General features: G+C 38.2%; 1 long non-coding RNA gene across 1 annotated transcript; it reads right to left on the minus strand.

Annotated features, from left to right (window-relative positions):
- Positions 1 to 427: 427 nt before the first annotated feature.
- LOC138224154 (uncharacterized) lies at positions 428 to 12,149 on the minus strand. The gene is made up of 3 exons (XR_011182502.1): positions 12,010 to 12,149; positions 11,354 to 11,455; positions 428 to 666 (listed from the first exon to the last, which is right to left on the minus strand). It is a non-coding gene; the product is annotated as an uncharacterized lncRNA (long non-coding RNA).
- Positions 12,150 to 16,696: the final 4,547 nt, after the last annotated feature.

The following is a 16,696-nucleotide window of genomic DNA, read 5'->3' on the forward strand; positions in this document are numbered from 1 at the left end:
GGTACTCAGCACTAAACTAGTGCAGTAGATAGTAAGTAACAACTGCTACCTTCCAGAGGTTATTCAATTATGGGACAAAGAAAGTACACACCTTTCTTACTAAGCAATTTAGCACCATACCAAGCAGAACACTTTCATTTAGAAAGTATAAAGGTAAAAAAAAAAACAGATATTTTTAAAGCAATAGGTGAACTTAGAAGAATTCCTTTACAGATCTTCATTCTGAATTGGTAAAACATTATTTTATATAATAATAATATATTATTATTGATGTTGTTGTTCTTGTTGTTGTATGGTTTCTTCTTGAGTCCACAACAGTTGACAAAACTAATTTTGTATGTGTTTCCTATAACGTAATGGAAACAATTTCATTCTTAATTTTTATTTAGAATAGTTGATTATTGTTTAGTTATTTCAACAATCTCACGTCAACAATTCCAACATTTGTAAACAATTCACATATTATGAATTCCTGGTTTTCAACTATATTTTACCCCTGGAATAAAACTGGAAAGAGCATGAATTTTAGGGTTTTGGTTTAAAAATTTCAAAAGGGCTGTCCTTATGAAAGCCTGTCTTCACATCAATCAGCTGAGGCTTAGAACCATCACAGGGCAGAGGAACAAACACTTCAACATGGATGTAGTCATCTTCTCCAGCATGGACCTGCAATGGATGCAGAAGAAACTGGATTAGTTATTGAGCTCAAGTAAGAATAAAAATCAGCTTAATAATATACAGATGCAGCCATTCAAAACAAGCGGGTGATACCGGATTATTTTGCGGTGCGCTTTATGCAGTCTACCGCGAGTTACCTTAAATTCTCGTATAGTACCGCAAGTTAAATAATTGTATCTGGAATTTCCGCAAGGTGGAGCTAATAAAGCTCAACCTCTCATGTTTGAGCTGTCGCCATCAAAGTCTTTAACGAAGATATTATTAATAGTATTAATAATTAATGACCTTGGAAAAGCTGTAAACTCAAAGTATTGCCCTGGTCCACATTCTTTTTTTCATTGACCGTCTTTGTAAAAGTAACACCACAACATTTCACAATCAATCATTTGTTTTCAATCATGCAAAGTACAGTAATTTTTGAGAGTCTCCGATTCACCATGCCTTTCACATACTCATAAAAGAGATTGATTTAGGAACATAAACATATAACTGTATGCAAACTGTACTGTATACAGTATGTTTATGTATATTTAATGTCTTTACTGTGCCCGTTTAAGTATTGAAGATTTGTATGGAATTTTACTACTGAAGGGAAATCTTACTAGCTGAGCATAAAAAGAATAGGAGCAGACTGTAATGCGTGTGAAGGCCATAAACGATATTAATTTTGGAACATAAACATACAGTATATGGCTGGTCTCAGTACTTTAAAGAAAACATACACACCAGTATTCCATTTCTCCCTTAACATTTCAAGCATCCAAGTCTTTAACTAACGTGATACCAGAGTCAACAAGCATACTTTTAGAATTTGATTAAAAGGGAATATAATATGGAATCGGGTATCTAAAGAAATTAATAACGGTATAATTATATTCATGTACCGCAACACAAGAATAGTACATGCTGTACGATGTCTGTTGATAATGTTTGTAGGGCTTTTTCAACACTCCTCATGTGACCTTGCTGGTGGCGCTGTGGGTTAGGTTCCTGACTCCCACGTCATACATTTGGTGTTTTTATCCAGCTGAAGCCATGACTTTTTTTTTAACAAACATTTCTTTGAAAAAATAAAATGTTTCCCTGGGTCAGAGATTAAATAAAACCTCACTCGCACCAAACAAATTTATATTTCTAAATATCACAACATAATCGAATTTAAGTCATTTTAATAACCAGGAATAGTCACCTATGCGTTACAATATAAACATTTATATTGATTTAAATCGCGTTTAAATCGCCTTTATTTAAAACCCATAAATAAAGCTGATACAGTTTAGACTTTTCATTATTTAAAACTGTATTACAGTAGCACAATGCACAATGCAACGTAAATTGCTATCTTTGTCTTCTGCGTAATAATGTTCACCTCTCTGTCTAGCAAATTAACAATAGTAATAATAATGAACTTTATTGTATATGGCGCCTTTAAAGGTGGCTCCTCAAAGCGCTTTACAGGATAAAAACAATAACAACAATACTGTAAGGCTGGGCAAACGATTTTTTTTAAAGAAATACAAAATGAGATATAATGATGTGTTCCGGCTTAGACATTAACGAAGAGCATAATGAAGGTCATAAAGGTCATAAACGATATTAGTTTTGGAACATCAACATATTATGTAAACTGTATGTTGCTGTTATTGGTATTTTATAGAAAAAATACTGTAAAATCCTGGGTTCGGTACAATGATTCAGGCATTCATGTGAAGGACAACAGAGGTTTCACTGGCCGATTATCAAACTTTATTGATAAAACAAAAACCATAACTATCCGACCAAGCCAGAAGAAGACAAAAAGAATAACGGACACAGCGCGAGCCTGCATTCTCTCCTAAGCTGTCCACACCACACTTTTCCCTGGGTCAGAGATTAAATAAAACTTTACTCGCACCAAACAAATTACCACACACTGAACACTGAACATGTTAACCCAAATATGTCTCACAATACTTTTATGGTACATTACTTTGCTAAAATGTATTTAAAAATAAAAACGATTACAAACGCCAGCAGAGAGAGAGAGACACACACACAATTCTTCATTGTCAAAAAGTAATTGTTTTTTACTTTGTCAGCACCCAGACAAACGTAAACGCGTTATTAATTAAATGCTTTTATTCATTCTTAATCGAACTCATAAGTTGTCATCTGCTGTTGAAGCTCTGTGAGACTAGACTCACACACGGCTAGACTTGACTCGGCTCTGGCTTTCCCATCTATACCGATGCACTGCAAGTACAACCCCCCTCTCTGCGGGAGTGCTGGCTGTGACGAATTAAACCGGTTTCACAGGTATTTTCAAAGTAGATGGGGGCGAGATTTCCAGCGAAAGACACCTCCCTCCCTCCAAAACCCAGTAAGTACAGTACTTACTAGTTAAGAAAGCTAGGCTCCTCAATGAAATCGCTTGAACATGCTAATGTGTTGGTGTAACAGTCCGGGCGTGGCAAGCTTCTAATGTCTCCCGACTACGACGAAAGGAACCCTTCTTTCATTGGAAGACAATGAACATATTCTACCCGTACATGAGAATATAATAAGTCAATTGAGTGTCCATAATATTGCAGTAAGTGAAAAGACCACGGGCATTCTTCCTCCCCCTACATTCTCAGAGTAGAATAGAATTTAATATTAATTTATTACAGTGCTAAATTTAATATTATTGATTACTAATAATTTATGCTAACACCTAGCTTTCTTAACTAGTAAGTACTGTACTTACTGGGTTTTGGGGGGGGGGGGAGGTGTCTTTCGCTGGAAATCTCGCCCCCTTCTACTTTGAAAATACCTGTGAAACCGGTTTAATTCCATATTAAATTCCATATTAATTCCATATTTAATTCATTCACTTCTGCATAAGCTTTCTGGAGGAACAGTGGATGGGATGCGGCTCTTTCTGGGAATACTGCAAATTCACAGGTGCCTGACTTGATGGAATTCACATTATCATATTCACATATCACCCCCCCACTCACTCTCGCTTGCCCTCCCCCCTGTGTATTGTCCATTTACGGCAAGCGAGAGAGAGTGTGCTGTCCTTTGACAAAACAAGGCTAGCCAGATAATGTGAATCTAAATCTGTTTTTCTAGCTTTTAAAGTCGTGCGATGTGTAAGCAGGAACACATCATTATATCTTACATATGAAAAATACATAATATAGCTCCCAAACAAACGCAAACGTGTTTTTAATAAAATGCTTTTACTCATAATCTGACAATTTCAGGAAGACTAAGGAAGGACTAAGGAAATTGTCATCTGTTGTTGAAGCTCTGTGAGCTCGGTGACTTTAAGACCACTTGTTATCCCAGGTTGTTTGAATCGCCACAATTCAAATAGAGAAAAAATAGCTGACTGACAAGATTTAAGATGTGGCTGTCAATGTTGGATTAAAAAAAACACGTTGCCCGACGTTAGTTGCATTGCTTGAAAAATAATTTTATTTTGAGAAACTGAATAAGTAATTCAAGTCTTTTTTTAACTTCCTGAAAAAGAAGTAATAATTTAACAATATGTGCAAACTTTTTATGATATGTCGCTGTTGTGAATGTCTGTGGAGTGTATCTTATTTGCCTGTCTGTCCTGGCTGTGCTCTCTCGCTCGCCCCCCCCCCCCCTCTCTCTCTCAATTTAATTCAATTCAAGGTGCTTTATTAGCATGACAGATGGGTACAATCAGTGTTGGGTATTTACTTTGTAATCTGTGGTCCTTTTAACTGTTTGCACATCTATTGTATTGCTTTGAGATGCCACTTTTAAAGGTGATATATAAAATCAAGGCTTTAACTTGCTTTAACGCCGCAAGTCTGAGTTCTTGTGTCCATCCTATCCGAACCCGAAAGTATTACAATATGCATCTTTATAGCAGGTGGTGTACAGCTTTTTAGTATAGATTACACTTTTCTAAAATGTATTTAAAAAATAAAAACGATTACAATCTAATCTTTCCACGTTTGATCCCAAGATCCCAAGAAAAATAAATCTAAACGGGGAGAAAGCTATGCTGAAAGTTTATTAAGATACTTAGAAGACAAAGATATCAATTTATGTTGCATTTGTCTGATTGTGAATCAAAAAACACATATATTTAAACACGCGTTTGCGATTTAAATCAAAACGCGATTTAAATCAATATAAATGTTTATATTGTAACGCATAGGTGACTATTCATTGTTATCAAAATGACTTAAATTCGATCATGTTGTGATATTTAGAAATATAAATTTGTTTGGTGCGAGTGAAGTTTTATTTAATCTCTGACCCAGGGAAACGTTTTATTTTTTCAAAGAAATGTTTGTTAAAAAAAAGTCATGGCTCCGGCTGGATTCCGGCTTGTGTTGCGGTACATGAATATAATTATATCATTATTAATTTCTTTAGATACGCGATTCCATATTATATTCCCTTTTAATCAAATTCTAAAAGTATGCTTGTTGACTCCGGTATCACGTTAGTTAAAGACTTTGATGCTTAAAATGTTTAGGGAGAAATGGAATACTGGTGTGTATGTTTTCTTTAAAGTACCGAGACCAGCCATATACTGTATGTTTATGTTCCAAAATTAATATCGTTTATGGCCTTCACACGCGTTACAGTATGCTCCTATTCTTTTTATGCTCAGCTACTAAGATTTCCCTTCAGTGGTAAAATTCCATATAAATATTCAATACTAAAACGGGCACAGTAAAGACATTTAAATCTTTCTACGACCGATCAACGCACCACGAGTGCCCCTGTCTGTCTCTCTGTCTGTGCCACACACTTTGAATGGCTGCATCTGTACTGTAATTAAAATCAAGTGTCCATATAAGCGTTTATGTATATGTAACCAGGATACAGCGGTGGCTCTGTGGCTAAGGATCTGCGCCTGTGGCTAGAAGGTTGCTGGTTCAAATCCTGCAGCCAGCAGAGGAATCCTACTCTGTTGGGCTCCTGAGCAAGGCCCTTAACCCCAACTGCTCCAGAGGTGCTGTACAATTGCAGACCCAGGCTCTCTCCCTATCTGTCTGTGTCTCATGGAGAGCAAGCTTGGGTATGTGAAAAGATAATTCCTAATGCAAGAAATTGTAAAGGGTTAATAAAGTGATGTTATGTTTTTTTCCTTTCATCTATCCTTTTCCTATTCCACTCAAGCAAAGTGGAATAATCTCTGGAGAGCACACCAGTCCATCACAGGACAGACACAAAAGCATATAGTTATTAACATTACTGGCTTGCAGAGCTGAAACCCTGTGTTCAGTTCTTGGGGTGCAATTATGGTTTGTGCAGGTTTCCTCTGTGTGATCCTTTTCCTCCCACAGTCCAAAGACATACCGGTAGATTCATTGGACTCCGGGAAAACTGGTGCTGGTGTGAGTGTGTCACTGTGTTCTCTGCAATTAACTGGCAGCCCACCCAGGCCACCGAGGGTGTATCCTGCCTCACACCCGTTGCTTGGCGTGAATAGCCCTAGCTGGTGAGTGACACTATGTTGGATTAAGTGGTTAGAACATGGATGGATGCATTTATTATTTTTAACTTTAAGCTCTAACTGAGGTAGAAGAACTGAAAAAAATGAAGCAGAGTTTTTCTTCAGCTGGAAACTAGGCTTTTAATAAATGAAATTTTACCATACAGTAATTTTCAGCATGTCATTGGCAATGCCGCTTAATGTCACTGGTTTAATGTTTTTTTTTAAATATATAATTGCTACCCTATTGTTGAAACGAAGAGACCCTAAATAAAGTTTTAAGCACTACCTAAGGCTTTGTGATTATATTTATAGTCATACTGTATTAACTTTTATTTGATTACCTCTTAATTATCTCTTGCACTCTCACGTGAAACTTATTCATAGGCCGCTGTGTCAGATCCTCCAATCTGGTGGAATGGCAATGGAGAAACTACACACATTAAGCATCTGAATTGGGCAAACTCTGAGCCCAAGCTGAGGTGGGAACAATCTATGTGTAAGCCCTGCTTCATCCAATTATGGCCCATAACCTGATCACCCTGCCCTATTTCCCCTATTTTTCAAACATCAACCAGGGTACCTTCAGGATAACTGAGCGGCTGTATATTCGACATCTATTTGGTAGCTCCTACCTCCTTTCCCAACTGGAGAAAACTGGCTTTTGCAAATTGTAGTTTAACCCATGTGGTAAGGGAGTGATCTGAGCTTCTACCATTTAGATCCTGTCCCTAAATGGAACCCAAGGTCAGTGTCCTCCGGGAATGGATGTACCCTTTAATAATCTTGAATTATCTTGGAAGGTAGATAGTACAGAACTGGTGAATTCAAGGGAACCCCTTAGACATCAAGTCTGAATCTTAAGTTTTTTTTATGCCTTACTGAATAAACAATAGAAAGGCAAAAGGAAAAAATGTACAGAACAAAAAGTAAGAAAAAACAGCAAATTGATTTTTGTTGTCTTTCTTGAAGATGTAGCACTTTCTTTTGCAGGTCTACTCTAATATGTCTAATAAAAAAATAGAGATTGAACACATGTATTAAATCTGCAGGCATTTTCATGAAGACAGGACATGGGATGGTTTTCTTTGCCTTCTAAAAATTTTTAAAACAATAAAAATTCAGGAAAAGAAGAAATAAAATCCATTATTGTTACAACCACATTTACTTACTGGAAGTGCTAAATAGGCTATTTATCATGTTTAGGCAAACATTTAGAAAAGTGTGTTTCTGCACTTTTTTGCACAGTTGCGGGATGTACATACAGTATGACAAAAATTCCCTTTTTTGATGGGCACAAGTAAAATATATATTGGAAAATTCTACAGACACCTAAGAACCTCCCCAAAGTCTCTGAAAGCTCAGAATTTGTTAAATGACTGCTACTGTATTTCTACCTATTAGATTAGCTATTCCATAGGTAGTGAATTTAAAAATATTAGAACCGCTCTTGTTGGGTGAGCAGCCATTTCAGACATGGAAGGACATTGCAATAAGCTCACAGAATTTTTGCTGTTTTATATGGTAAGGACAATGGATTTTATGCATTTCGGCAAACTTTTGTGATTGTATTTTTATTATTTTGTATCTGTATTTTTGGTCATTGATAAATTGTCAATAATTCTCTGAACTGACACGCCTGATAAACATATTCTGAAAATATTTTGTTTCCAAATCTGGTTTTACCTGGTTATTATAAATCGTTGTCTTTTGTAGATCTGTGATAAAAAGTTTGAGTGTCTTGTTTTAAATGTTTCTATCGCCTAATCTACTATTATTGCCACAGTTTATAGACCACCCAAACCAAGTGAAGCCTTCTTAGGTGAGTTTGCTGATTTTCTCTCATTCGTATGCCTTAAGTTTAAAAGGATCCTTATTCTAGGGGACTTTAATATACTGTACACATCGATTCAAGGTCTTCCAGTCTGGCAAAAGATTTCCTTTCTCTATTGGGATGCTTTGATCTTACTCAGTTTGTTTGTACCCCTACCCATAACAAAGGATACACCTTAGATTTAATAATTGCAAATGACTCTTTTGTCTCCCATTGCTCTCCCCTTGATCTCTGACCACTAAGCCATTCTTTTCAATCTGGAATTATCTGTTTCTTACACTTCCCCCCCACGCTCTGTAAATTTCCGCAACTGGCGATCAATTGATCACCCAAGGTTTGCAAATTCTGTTCTGTCCTCCTTATCTTGTTTCTCTTCCTCTGACCCTCTAGAGGACAAAATACAATTACTTGACAGGGCTTTTTTATCTACCCTCGACATCTTTGCTCCTTTAAAAACTCGAACCATCTCCTTCTCTTGCCCTGCCCCCTGGTACAATGACCATCTGCGATCCATGAAGGCAGCCTCTCACAAACTTGAGCATAGGTGGTGTCTTTCTGGCCTAAATGTACATTATCAGGCTTGGAGAGATTACTTATCTGAATATAAGGTTACTACAGAGTCTGCTAGATCCACCTACTTCTCTCACATCATTGAAAATCACCAAAACAACCCCAGACATCTTTTCTCCACCATCAACAGACTGCTCAAGCCAAACTGCCCCACCACATTACCTGCCTCATCACAACTTTGCAAAGCATTCTTAGATTTCTTTAGTTCTAAGATTGACAACATTCGGCATCACATTCTCTCCACTACGCATATCATTTCCATACCTCCTCCCTCCTCATCCAACTTCTCTGGCTCCCTTCTCTCCAGCTTCTCTCTTCTTGACTCACCATCCCTCAATAAACTAGTTACACGCATGAAACCCACCACATCTATTTTAGATCCCATTCCCACCACTTTATTTCAGTCCTGTTTCTCTCCTGTCCCATTGTCCTCAATAGTATACATGAATCCATGAGCACTGGCATTGTACCAACGGTCCTCAAAACTGCTGCCATTACCCCCGTGCCAAGAAAGCCTAACATGGCTCTCGACAATCTTAACAATTTTCGCCCCATCTCCATCTTACCCTTTCTTGCTAAAATTCTAGAACGTGCTGTCACACTTCAGTTACATAACCACCTCATGACCAACAACCTTTTCGAACCCCTCCAATCTGGCTTCCATCAACTTCACAGCACAGAAACTGCCCTGGTCAAAGTCACTAACGATCTTCTAATAGCTGCTGATTCTGGTTCTCTTTCTATAATCATCCTTCTTGATCTCAGTGCTGCTTTTGACACTGTTGACCATAACATCTTACTTTCTCGTCTTGAGACTGTGTTTGGAGTTTCTGACACTGCTCTCAAATGGTTCAAATCTCACTTCACTGATCGCTGTCACTTTGTTTCCCTTAATGGGTACAGGTCTGAAATTGGTCTTGTTAAGTCTGGTGTTCCTCAGGGCTCAATTATGGGCCCCTTGCTCTTCACCATTTACATGTTTCCACTTGGTCAGCTTTTAAGATCACATGGCCTCAGCTTTAATTTTTACGCTGACGATACTCAAATATACATCCATACCAAACCTGACACTGATGTGGCTGTCTCTATTCTATCTAATTACATCTCTGACATAAAAAATTTGGATGACTCAAAACTTCCTTCATCTTAACTATGACAAGACTGAAGTCATGCTTATTGGCACCCCTCATCAACTTCATAAAGCCAGTCCTGTAACCCTATCTGAAGATGGTTCTGTACTTGAGCTTCAATCAAAATTGAAAAGCCTTGGGGTTATAATAATAATAATAATAATAATAATAATAATAATAATAATTGCTTACACTTATATAGCGCTTTTCTGGACACTCCACTCAAAGCGCTTTACAGGTAATGGGGACTCCCCTCCACCACCACCAATGTGCAGCATCCACCTGGATGATGCGACGGCAGCCATAGTGCGCCAGAACGCTCACCACACATCAGCTATTAGTGGGGAGGAGAGCAGAGTAATGTAGCCAATTCATAGAGGGGGATTATTAGGAGGCCATGATTAGTAAGGGCCAATTGGAAATTTGGCCAGGACACCGGGAGTTACACCCCTACTCTTTTCGAGAAGCGCCCTGGGATTTTTAATGACCACAGAGAGTCAGGACCTCGGTTTTACGTCTCATCCGAAGGACGGCGCCTGTTTACAGTATAGTGTCCCCGTCACTATACTGGGGCATTAGGACCCACATGGACCGCAGGGTGAGCGCCCCCCGCTGGCCCCACTAACACCTCTTCCATTCTGGTTATATTCGATTCTGGCTTAACATTCAACCCACATGTGCAGCATACTGTCAAAACATCTTTTTTTCACCTCAGAAATATCGCTAGACTACGCCCTATGCTATCACTAACTGTGACTGAAAAGCTGATCAACACATTTGTGTTCTCTCAAATTGACTACTGTAATGCTCTACTTGCTGGGGTATCTAAATCTACTCTGAACAAACTGCAGTATGTCCAAAACTCAGCAGCCAGAATCCTGACCAGATCTAGTGCAAGTGATCACATTACTCCTATCCTGGAGTCCTTGCACTGGCTTCCGGTCAAATTCCGTGTAGACTTTAAAATCTTCATGCTCACCTAAAAGGCTCTGGATGGCTTGACACCTCAGTATCTGTCTGAACTATTATCGCCCTACTCCACACCTCGCAACCTTCGCTCTTCTAATTCTGCTCTCCTTACTGTCCCCCAAGCCCGTCTACATTGTATGGGTGACAGGGCCTTCTCCTGTTATGCCCCCAAGCTCTAGAACTCTCTCCCCAAGGATATCAGAGAGTAACCTTCTCTTAACTCCTTCAAATCCAGACTCAAAACCCTCTTCTTCAGAAAAGCCTTTACTTAACTGGCTCCATTCTTCACCCCTCTGCTTTTCTTGGTACCACCATCCACGGTCTCCTCTATATATTGTAATTGTGTTTTATCTTGTATATTCTTCTTATTTATTGTTGTTGTCATCCTGTAAAGCGCTTTGAGAAGCCACCTTTAAAGGCGCTATAAAAATAAAGTTTATTATTATTATTATAAAAGTTTGTGGTGTTGTATTTTGATTCTGCTGGTAAAAAGTGAATATTCTCTTAATTAGACCTATTGATTCTGTGGTAAAGCCCTTATTTTTTCTCTTGTCACTTTATCTCTATACAACACAATTCTACTGTGTTGTATACCCAGCCTTTCAGATAGAGTCAAATGGGTGTGAGATCATGGCTGAGTAAATTAACCTATAACAAAGAAATTAAGAAAGATGTTTCAGTAAACTGTCAAACTAAAGGGCTTTTATTACATAACTCACTTACCTTAATGATTTTGTTAACTCCAGCCACCACCTGTGATATGTATAATGTTGCAGTGAAAACACAGTAGATCTTCCCCATCCGGTATTCTACCTCTTGTTTCAGCTTGAAGTAAAAATGTTTGCATTAGCTAAGAATACAGGAACAGAACTTAACATTTTCAGATTATATTTTGAGTAAAATTAGAATTAGAAATGAAAACATAACAAAAATACCACATAATACTAACTTTGCTGTGTCATCTTGAAATACACAGTATATAAAATTATTATGTATTACTGTAAAATATTAGTGTCTGAAAAAAGGGACTAAGCAACATAGTAAAAATGAATTGGATCAAACATCCATGCTTATGTTTAATTAAATTCTCCTTTTTAATGTCATCTTAAATAAAATTTAAGCTTTGTGCTTCAAAGAGTATGCACGATCCTGTTGCCCATTTATTTTTTCACAAATTTCCTGTAAAACAATCTTTTTGTTTCAGTGTTTTTGATGATTACGTTTAATCTTGAATAAGATATTAAGGTTTTGAAAATGTGTATATGTCAGTGGAACAGGAGTATTTGCATCATTATGACAAAAATTGTGATTCCAGATCTGAAGCAGTCAGATTACATTAGGAGTGCAAGACTTTTTTATCTTAACAGATGAAGACTCACCTCATTGCAGATCCTCTGTTCTTCAGAAATAGGGCTTTTAGGATCACTCCACCCTCCACATCTAGTATCTTCCATTTTGATTACAGAAGTGAATATAACAACAAGCAGATGTTACTGTTGATAATGTGCACCTTGCAGTAACTGAGTTACTTGAAGACTGAAAAATCAGATTTTCCCTCCCTGCTTTTAAACACAACAGGTTCAGGTTCCACCTGTATCCCAGCCAATGGCTATTCAGAGCCCCACCCATGGACAGATTAAAAAAAACAATAGGGAGAGGTTGGACTGTTGGAATGTGATAGTTTATTTCATTCTATGTAATATAAGGCAGTATGGCATCTGCTGTGCAGGTCATTTGAATGTAGAAAGACAGTCTTTTGTGCTATATCTAAGACTAAGAATTTTCTTCTATTTGTTGACATAAATCACTCTCGACCTCAAAAAAAGCAATTGAACTAAATTCTAATAATCATAAATAATAGACAAAATCTTGTATTTCTGCAATCGTGTGCCTCTGCCAAATGAGCAAATCACTAAGGCTTTCTATAGTATATCCCAGGTTATAAGTAACTGGATCTCCAGTTTGTGAAGCCTTCCTCTGAATTGCAAAATGTACTCCCATGTGGCAAGCAGCCATATCACCCTGCAACCCACCTACATAGGAGACCTCCTTGGAAAGCTAAGGTTGCTGCTGAAAGCAGTATTAGTGGGAGGTGGGAGGTCACCAGTAGGAGGTGTTCACCCTGCGGTCTGTGTGTGTCCTAACGCCCCAGAATAGTGACCGGGACATAAATTTCCCATTGGCCTTTACCAATCATGGCCTCCTAATAATCCCCATCTATGATTTGGCTTCATCACTCTGCTCTCCTCCCCACTGATAGCTGATGTGTGGTGAGTGTTCTGGCGCATTATGGCTGCCGTCGCATCATCTAGGTGAATGCTGCACATTGGTGGTGGTGGAGGGGAGTCCCCATTATAAATGAAAGGAATTTTATTCTTATTCTTAAAATCACTCCCTAAATATATTAGAACTAAAACAATGTTTCTCACTAAGTCAGTTTATTTACACTAAAAGTCCTTCTTGATACATTTTGCATGTGCCTGTGTATATTTATTGCATTTCCATTGCTTGTTTTTGTGATATTGTTTCATCTGTGCCTTGCCCAGTAGACATGACTGTGTTAAAAAAGTAGATATAGCAAACTATAGACTGTTGTGATTATATCATATAATTTCACTGTCATTTCCCCAATATTAGTCTTTTTTTCTGCTCTTCAACTAAGAAAGTTTCTCATGCACTTACAACAGTTCCATGGATAAAATAAATTTCTACTTGAGAGAAAAATGGTACAGTTGCAAATTTCATCATGAGACCAGTTATGCAAACTGGACTCCTTCACTCACACACCTATTCCATGGAACAAGGAAATATTTCAAGATTATCTCAGCACAAGCTCCAAGATGAAAGCACAATTACATTTTTCTCCAAAGCTTGTGATTAATTTGCAGAAGAGAAAGGAGTGGAAGCACTGAACTGAACACATTGATACAGGAGAGAAAAGTACGTTTAATTCCAGACATGTACCTGGAGCAAATTGGGAAGTTGGCAGCTGTGTATTTAAAACCTGAGAGAAAAAATATTTTAAATATAAAAAAAATAAAATAAAAGTTGACATTCAACTTGCAAGCTAAGTATTCACCGATTACCTCGACCCGACAGGTAACTGTTCTGCATGATAAACTTATTTTCTCAAATTTGTTCTTGCTCTCTGGACAAAGAATATCTATGGTTTCTATCAAACACTCCTTCAATAGCTCCCCTTCAGAGAGCAGCTTGCTTTGTTTAGCAATTTTATATGCAGGCAGGTAGCTTGCCTTTTGTGCTGGCCTCTTGGATAGTAGAAGGGCGGAAAAATACATGTTGCTGAGCCTGTAAACTAGCGGCTAGTTTGGAAGCTCTATTAGCCCGCTCCTTGCATGACAAACATACAGTAGTTAGCATGTTTGGTAGCAAAATGCCAACTGAGATTGTATTCTTTGAACACAGCGACACTTTCCTTACAAATTAAAGGTTGTTCCAACATTTGTAAAAAAGTATTTTGCAGTTCATTCTTTGTTGAACATTATGCATTCACTGTCAACTTTCTTCTACTTCAATCCACTCATTTTGGTGCAGGTTCCCTCACAGTACGATGGACCCACTCTGACTGGTGAATCAAATTGGTAAAGCAGGGGTTCCCAAACGTTTTGGGTCCATTCCTCCTTTGACCTGTCACATTTTCTACATGCCTCCCCTGTGTCAAAAATAAGTTCTATTGCAGTGCAATATTTTATAAAAGATTATAAATCTGAAAAGGAAATTATGGGTCAAAATAAAACCAGAGTTGATCCAATTTTTTATTATTTTTAATCATTTTCAAAACCAATAGGCTTGATCATATTAGTAAACATACTTGACAACACGTTTTATTGAAATTATGAGAAAAAATTAAAAAACATCTTTGTAGAATGCAAATAAAATGACTAAATAAAAATGTAAAAATCTAACATCAATGTTTGTTTAAAAAGGGGGAGAAATACAATGTCTTTTTGTTTGTGCCTCTTAATGGGTAGGTGGGCTTGTTTAATAAATTATGTTAACATAATTCACCAAAAATACTGGGTAGTATTTTTGAAATGGCAACATGCACCTCCTTCTCAACATTGACTCTTGATCTGAACTTGGATTTGATAACCGCAAGTGCTGAAAACCCAGCTTCACAAAGATAGGATATTGCAAAGGGAGCTGTTGCTTATTCCTTGGTACTCCAGTAGTATGAGGTTTTTTGCATTATGCTACTCAGTACGCAATTTTGTATGATGAAAAAAGAACTTTACTGGGGACTGTAGTTTTGTTAGAAAAAGCAGCTTTCTGTTCATTCAGGAGGCTTACTTATCAAACTACTGTGAACAGTTTCCAAATGACATTTCAATTTATTGGGGAGCATGCTGTCAGCAGACAACACACTGAGGACATTCTTCAGTGTCCACAATTGTGCATGTGAAACCGAAATTCAAGAAACTGCCGTAATAATTTCTGAATTTGCATTTCCGTTTTTCTTTAGAACTAGGCTCCATGTTCTTCACGTTTTTTACTCATATTTAAAAACCTCTCAATTGCGATCATCTAACAAAAAACTCACAAAATGACCACTCAAAGAAACATGAAACACCGAAGCCGCGGTCAACTGGTACGCTGCTTACAGACTGCCGACTCTTGTGGCCAGTGTTATGTGACTTAGTCTAGCTAGGTAGCGCGCGACTCATACATTCTGTGTGCACGAACAGCAGGTTTTGCTCATAATACAATTTTTTACTGGCGATACCTGAGAAGCCCCTGACCAACAATGGCGCCTCCCCTAGGTGGCGTGATGCACAGTTTGGAATCACTGTGGTAAAACGTTCTTGCGCCATCTAACAGCACAAATAGTGAAACGTAAGAAAAACGGCACCAAACAAAGTGGAATATGGCGAATATTGACTAATTTATTGTTTACCCACGATTGTGTGGCCACACACAGCTACAATTCCATCTTCACATACAGTATGCTGATGACACTACCATCATTGGTCGAATCACCAGTAATGATGAGACAGCCTACAGGGATGAGGTCAGGAACCTGGTGGAATCGTGCCTTGACAATAACCTCTCCCTCAATGTCAGCAAAACCAAAACAAGGTGGCGACTGCACCCCTATTCGTATCAGTGGGGTGGGAATAGAGTGGGAATAGAGATGGTTAGCAGTTTCAAGTTTCTGGGTACCTTCATCACTAACGACTTAACGTAGCATATAACTGGAGCTACAAAGATGGCACAACGGTTCCTTTATTTCCTGAGACAGTTGAAAAAATGTGATCTATCTTCAACTGTCCTTATCACATTTTACAGGTGCACTATTGAGAGTGTGCTCACATATGGTATTACAGTGTGGTTTGGCGGCGGCTCGTTGTCTGACCGGAAGGCATTTCAAGGGGTGGTCAGGTCAGCCCAGTCCAACATTGGTGTACAGCTCCCCTCTGTTTCAGACATTTTTACAACTCCCTGTCGCAGGAAGGCTGGAACTATCGTTAAGGACACCAGTCATCCTGGATCCTCACTTTTCTCCTCCCTTCCCTTTGGTAAAGCCTTATAGGAGCATAAAGACACAAACTTCCAGATTCAGAGACAGTTTCTTCCCACAAGATGTCAGATTACTGATCTCTACCCCTACCACTGGCTCAGACTGATTTTTTTTTCTTTCACACTGTTTGTCTGACTTTTTTTAAATTGTAATTCAACTTGTTGCTGGTGCTGCAGTTCTGTGTTTATGTTTTTGGTGATTCCTTTGATTTCTTTGTATTGGAGCATACAGTACATTTCATTGCACTTGTGCATGTGACAATAAACTGAACTGAACATTGAGCTAAAGAAATCAGTGCTAGGTCAACTGGCAAACACCATTCTTCTTTTTTCTTTTTCCCCAGCACTTAATCTGTGCGGTCTTTTTGCTCTTGTTTCATTTTTTCCCAGTGTTGTTTCTGTTTTTTAACTTGCTGTCAGCTCCTAGGCTATGACTCCCCAGTCTTCTCTGCTGCCACTACTTTGTCTTATTCGGGCAGCTCTATTTTCCAGTCAGCCTCTCTGTTGCAGTCAGGCAGCCTTTCCCTT

Source organism: Lepisosteus oculatus, chromosome 18, assembly GCF_040954835.1.
Source record: "Lepisosteus oculatus isolate fLepOcu1 chromosome 18, fLepOcu1.hap2, whole genome shotgun sequence".
Taxonomy (NCBI): Eukaryota; Metazoa; Chordata; class Actinopteri; order Semionotiformes; family Lepisosteidae; genus Lepisosteus; species Lepisosteus oculatus.